The following is a 6,744-nucleotide window of genomic DNA, read 5'->3' as shown; positions in this document are numbered from 1 at the left end:
CCAGCATATGGAGATTCATCCCAGGATAGGACCAAACACACACCTGTCAGTCCCTACATGCACTCTCCTCCCACTCAGGGGCCCTGCCTCCCACAATCCATTTATAAATCTGGCTGCCCACCACCCACTGAGAGACATCTCTGCCTGTGGTGATTCTGCACCAGATTTCACAAGCCCATCTGAACTATCACTGGCTGGTCAGGGACTCAGAGGCAGCCAGTGGATGGAGAGGAATGGAGTGTTTTGGAAAACTGGTGCAGAAATGTTAAAAGGCTTAGGAGATCCAGGACCCACAATCAGCTCAGTCTACCCCTCTGAGCCTTGCCTGTCACACTAGCTAGGAGGACTGACCCTTTTCCTTTCAAGTAAGAGGACCCTCTCGGGCAAGTCTACTCTGTTATGGGTTACTTGGTCTGGTCGCACCTGTCCTTAACACTACCAGCCTGACTGAAGTGTCGAAATTCTCCTATTTGCATTTTAACCTGAATTTCCCCAGGCAATTAGTTTCCCAGATATTAGCAGGTAAACACCTGCTAGTAGGTGGATTAGCACCTATTGGCACCTAAAGGTGAATCTTTAGGTGCTCCTCCATCTTCCCTCTGGACTCCTAGGACTACCTGAAATACAGGTGTATCCTATCACACATAAACAAACACTGAATTCCAGAGAGTAAATAACAGCTGTAGCAACCACTGAGTTGATAGATTCCATGTAAGCCTTGAAAATTCCTGAACTGCTGGAGCTTTTAGAATGTATTCACCTTCTCACGATAACTGCTGTGTCCATTCCTCAGGCTGTTATTGGAGAAAGTGGGGTTCACCAACCTTTGTGATCATACCACACATCTGTTCAGTACCCAAAACTGCACGTGCTAACTTTCATCCTGCCTGGCACTCCCATCCCACCAAGCCTGCCATCACTCCAGACACCTCTTCAGCAGGTAACTGCTCACTTTTTCTACTGGTGAGGCTCAAGCATCATGCACTGAAATGTTAAAAATTAGTGAGAAATATTTTATATTGATTTCTGATTATATTGACCTCTCAATTTCTCTGCTACCAAAAAGTAGGAGTCCTATCTCTCTGTCACATACACTGAAATATTTCTGTCTTCTCACATTTTATGGTCCTAAAAGTGCAATTTTCCAACCAGGCAACACAACAAGGTAAACACTTCACCCAGTATAATAGTACTTGTCAGCAATACTAAGGACCACCCCTCCCCTCTCTAGATCTGCCCTGTCCTCCTTCGCCTCCAGCTCTATACTCCAGTGATCAATATCTATGTCTGTCCCTTGCCTGTGTGCCTTGGCCTCAGGTAACAGACAAGCCTCTAACACCCTCCTGAATCCTGACGGGATTGACAGCCAACAAATGCTCTATGAGGGAAGACTGGGAATTGGCTCATACTCTCACTTTACTTCCCACTTTCCAGAGTCTAACAAGAGTCCCCCAAAATCATAACTTTGGAAACCATGGTCTACTTCTCCAGATGGCCTCATTTAGATTTTTGTAATAGTCCTGTTTATCTATCAAATCCACATAATTCTTTCTTAGTATCATCTACCACAATACATGGCCTAGACTCATGGTGTTTACCTTTGTTGTAGCATTAGAACTTGATAAATTCAAATCTGCTACCACTTACCTACCACCTGCCAGTCCCCACATGTGCTCTCTATATATATGCCTCCTGCAGCCATTCATTATACCTCACCCTGGCTGCCCAGCACCCACTGAGGGCCTGGAGGAACTGTGGGAAACTGCCTCCAAGCCCCATTGCTCTCAGATTTCCCCTCCAGAGGAGCTGAAAACTTTTCCAGTTATCTGAGGAACTGGAAATTTCTATCCAAAGTAGTTAAATGAGTCCTTTCATGACATGGAGTGAGACACTCATGAAACAGGAAACTGGGAAAAACCCCTTTGTTTTCTTTACATTTGATTGAGCTTGGGGTTAAAGTTGCAAGATTGAGGCCCTCCTAATACCACATGGGGCCTCTGAGGCAGGAAGCAGCTTGGTGAGACAGGTGAGTGAGAGACTTTTTGAAAGGAGAAACATTCCCTTGGGACTTGGGATAGTTCCAGCAAGGCTGGAAGATGATGGATTGGTTGGGCATAGTGGAGTTCCCTTTGAGGTGAGGTTTTAAAGGACAAGACTGGCTAGATTATAGACAGGTGGACATCATGTTAATCCTAGGTGACTATGGAACTCTTTACATTGAAACTTAAGTATGAGAGATCATCTAAGTTTATTAACCATTTCCCACCAATTATTTTTCTACATATTTGTAAAAGATTATATATTTAAAAATACATATATTATTCAATTTTCAATTTTTTATGAAATTCCACTGACTACCAACCAGTTGCCTGTTCTTGTGGTTGGTGATGAACAAAGTCTGTCCCTGGGGACTTCAGTGGCTAATATGGGGCTAATAGAAAACTATGCAGCAAGTTAACTATAATAAAGGAAAGGGGATTTATTATATATTCTCTTTTCCTTCAACCATAAAAACCATAAAACCAAGCTTTTACGAGACCATTTTCAAAAGGGGATGTGTAGGAAAAAACAATCAGGTACTACCTCTCATTTGCCTGTAGTTTAGAGTTCTGTCACTGCCCTAAGATTCAGTTTCTTGGTATGAAAAAAAGGGATCCAAAAACAACCAGAGATTCTAGGCTGAGAGAGAACGGAGGTGAAGCACATGAAATGTCAGTGATTCTGGGACAGTGTGGAGCCTTTCCTGGAACATTGGTGCCAGTCAACTAGTTGCAGTTTCAAGGAACTGGACCTTATCATCTGGCAGGCAGGTTTTAACTTTGCAGTACAGGCATACCTCCTTTTATCGTGATTTGCTTTATTGGGCATTGTAGATAGTGAGGGTTTTTTTGTTTTTTTGTTTTTTGTTTTTTACAAATTGAAGGTTTCTTACAACCCTGGGTCAAGAAAGCCTTTTGATGCCATTTTTCTAACAGCATGTGTTCACTTCATGTCTCTGTCAGATTTTGATAATTTTCTCAATATTTCAAATGTTGTCATTATTATTATGTTTTTCATTGTGACCTGTGATCAGCGATCATGAGTCACTGAAAGCTCAGATAATGGTTAGCATTTTTAGCAATAAAGGATTTTTAAATTAAATTATTTACATTTTTTAGACATAATGCTACTATATACTTAATAGACCACAGTATAGTGTCAACATAACTTTCATATGCACCAGAAAACCAAAAAAAAACAAAAATCCATTTGACTCACTATATTGCAATATTCACTTTCTTGCAGTGGGCTGGAACCAAACCTGAAATATACCTGAGGTGTGACTTTCAGGGTTGCTGTAGCTCTCCTGGAGAACTTGGCCCAGAGGATTTCATGGCTGAAAAAACTAGCGATTCTCACCTGTAGAAAAAGGAACTTTACTTCAAAATTGAGGAGCTCTGAACATTTTTGTCTGTTGTATCTTACAGGTTTACTTAGATCTAAGAAAGATATCCTGTCAGCAGCAACAACAAAGTAATGCCCTCTTCTGGTCTTTTCCCCTGATACCTGAGCCTTGTTCGCCCAGGGGCCCCAAGCTTGCCCTACCCCCTTGCAGCCAGACAGAGCATGCTGAGTCAGGAGAAATACCCGCTATAGCAGAAGTGATGTCCTCAGAAGTAATTACAGTGCAAACCAAATCACAGTTTGTCACTTTTCTTGGGAGCATCTCCCATAGAAAATAAAGGTAACATCCTTTCAGGATCTTCCCTGAGAGCCAGACACAGCTGCTTCTATCTTGTCATCTGCTGTGGCCGAAACAGAGTCAGCTCTTCTAGCTGCTTGTTGGGGAGGCACATCCAACACATACATCCAAGTACATCCAAGAAACACAGAGGTTTACTTTACTTCTCTAGGTCTCCTCCTATTTGATAAAAGTGCCTAGACAGCTGGACAGCTCAATAAAAGGCTGTGCATATTAGGTCCTTCACCCACCTTTATAGAGGACTAAATCTATCCTTAAATACAGCCTCATTTTGTATTGCTACAGTGACTACTAAAACATTTTTCCCCTGGTTAAGAAATGATAGAGACTTTTTTTTTTTCAATTAGCGCATTCTCATTTAAATGAAATTACTTTAAAAATTTAAGCTTGAATTAAAAAGACACTGTGTCGTTTTTCGTAATGGGTTTGCTGCCAGAACACAGGTGTCGTGAAAACCATCATTCAACCTAAACCAGAATGGGGAAGGAAAAGACTCATATCAACATTGTTGTCATCGGACACGTAGATTCGGGCAATTCTACCACTACTGGTCATCTGATCTACAAATGTGGTGGGATCGACAAAAGAACTATCAAAAAATTCAAGAAGGAGGCTGCTGAGATGGGAAAAGGCTCATTCACATATGCCTGGATCTTGGATAAACTGAAAGCTGAATGTGAATGTGGTATCACCATTGATATCTCCCTGTGGAAATTTGAGACCAGCAAGTATTATGTGACCATCATTGATGCTCCAGGACACAGAGACTTTATCAAAAACATGAGTACAGGCACACCTCAGGCTGACTGTGCTGTCCTGATTGTTGCTGCTGGTGTTGGTGAATTTGAAGCAGGTATCTCCAAGAACGGGCAGACCTGTGAGCATGCCCTTCTGCCTTACACACTGGGTGTAAAACAACTAATTGTTTGTATTAACAAAATGGACTCCACTGAGCCACCCTATAGCCAGAAGAGATACGGGGAAATTGTTAAGGAAGTCAGCACCTACATTAAGAAAATTGGCTACAACCCCAACACAGCAGCATTTGTGCCAATTTCTGGTTGGAATGGTGACAACATCCTGGAGCCAAGTGCTAACATGCCTTGGTTCAGGGGATGGAAAGTCACCTGTAAAGATGGGAATGCCAGTGTAATCACACTGCTTGAAGCTCTGGATTGCATTCTGCCACCAACTCATCCAACTGACAAGCCCTTGCGTCTGCCTCTGCAGGACGTCAAAATTGGTGGTATTGGTACTGTCCCTGTGGGCTGAGTGGAGACTGGTGTTCTTAAACCTGGCATGGTGGTCGCCTTTGCTCCAGTCAATGTTACAACTGAAGTCAGGTCTGTTGAAACGCACCATGAAGCTCTGAGTGAGGCTCTTCCTGGGGACAATGTGGGCTTCAATGTCAAGAACGTATCTGTCAAAGATGTTAATCGTGGCTATGTGGCTGGTGACAGAAAAAATGACCCACCAATGGAAGCAGCTGGCTTCACTGCTCAGGTGATTATCCTGAACCATCCAGGCCAAATTTGTGCTGGATATGCACCTGTGCTGGATTGTCACACAGCTCACATTGCTTGCAAGTTTGCTGAGTTGAAGGAGAAGATAGATCGCCGTTCTGGAAAAAATCTGGAAGGTGGTCCCAAGTTCTTGAATTCTGGTGACTCTGCCATTGTTGATATAGTTCCTGGCAAGCCTATGTGTGTTGAGAGCTTCTCTGACTATCCTCCTCTGGGCCGTTTTGCTGTTCATGACATGTGACAGATGGTGCTGTGGGTGTCATCAAAGCAGTGGACAAAAAGGCAGCTGGAGCTGGCAAGGTCACCAAGTCTGCCCAGAAAGCTCAGAAGGCTAAATGAATATTATCCCCAATACCTGCCACCTCTGTCTTAATCAGTGGTGGAAGAATGGTCTCAGAACTGTTTGTGTCAATTGGCCATTTAAGTTTAATAGTAAAAGACTGGTTAATGATAACAATGCATCATAAAACCTTTAGAAAGAAAGGAGAATGTTTTGTGGACCATTTGTTTTTTTTGTGTGTGTGTGTGTGTGTGGCAGTTTTAAGTTATTAGTTTTTAAAATCAGTACTTTTTAATGGAAACAACTTGACCAAAAATCTGTCACAGAATTTTGAGACCCATTAAAACAAAAGTTTAATGAGAAAAGAGGAAAAAAAAAGACACTGTGTCCCCTCACCCCCTTTTCAGGTTCAGGGATTCAAACCTCTCTATCATGACCATCAACCATTTAGTTAGGAACTACCACATTCTGGGAATAACAGCGATAAAATAACTATCATTTTTTGAGTACTTACTATGAGCCAGGGTTTTACTTGTGTGAAATAATTTAGTTCTCATAGTTACTAAGGACTGATCTTTTAAATCACTTATGGCTCAATAAAGATGTTAGATAATTTAAGATAAATTACATATTAGAAAAGACAGAATTGAGGTATGAATTGAGTCACCCAGACTGGGAACATATTTCCTTTCTAATAAGTGCAATTATCTCTGAGACTAGGTAACTTGTTCCAGGTTATACATCCAATAAATGATGTCTGTCTGACTCCAACACTGTCAATCTGTGACTATAGGAGAAGCCATCCAATTGGGGCTTATGTAGAAATGCAGAGGCAACAGAGTTGCTTAAACTAGCAAAGTGAAGATTCTGATGGGGAAAGGGGAAAAAAAATTGTTGCCTAAAAGTCCTACAAGAAGATGCACAAGCTCTTTATGAAGTGCCAGTAGCAGATACAGGAAGAATGAGTAGAAGTTATGGAAAGCAGATTTCAGTTTGGTATAAGACAGGTATTTCTCACAAGCAGATCTTTTCCCTATACAGTGGCTTCCTTGCAAAGCAGTTGCCCCCTTGTCACTAGAAGTATCTCCATAGAGGTTAGAAGTCCTGAGTCAGAATGCTCTAGGGAATCTCCTGCCCTGGGCCCAGGGGTGCCTAGACTGAAGTGTCTCCTTAGCTTCCAAAATTATTGATGTCTTGAA

The 6,744-nt window shown here is 42.0% G+C and overlaps 1 pseudogene; it reads left to right on the top strand.

Moving 5' to 3' along the window:
- Positions 1-4,198: 4,198 nt before the first annotated feature.
- LOC123954891 lies at positions 4,199-5,689 on the top strand (annotated as a pseudogene).
- The last annotated feature ends 1,055 nt before the right edge of the window (positions 5,690-6,744 follow it).

Source organism: Meles meles, chromosome 1 (genome assembly GCF_922984935.1).
Source record: "Meles meles chromosome 1, mMelMel3.1 paternal haplotype, whole genome shotgun sequence".
NCBI lineage: Eukaryota > Metazoa > Chordata > Mammalia > Carnivora > Mustelidae > Meles > Meles meles.
Note: the sequence above shows the minus strand (reverse complement) of the source record. Positions and strands in the feature narration are given on the sequence as shown.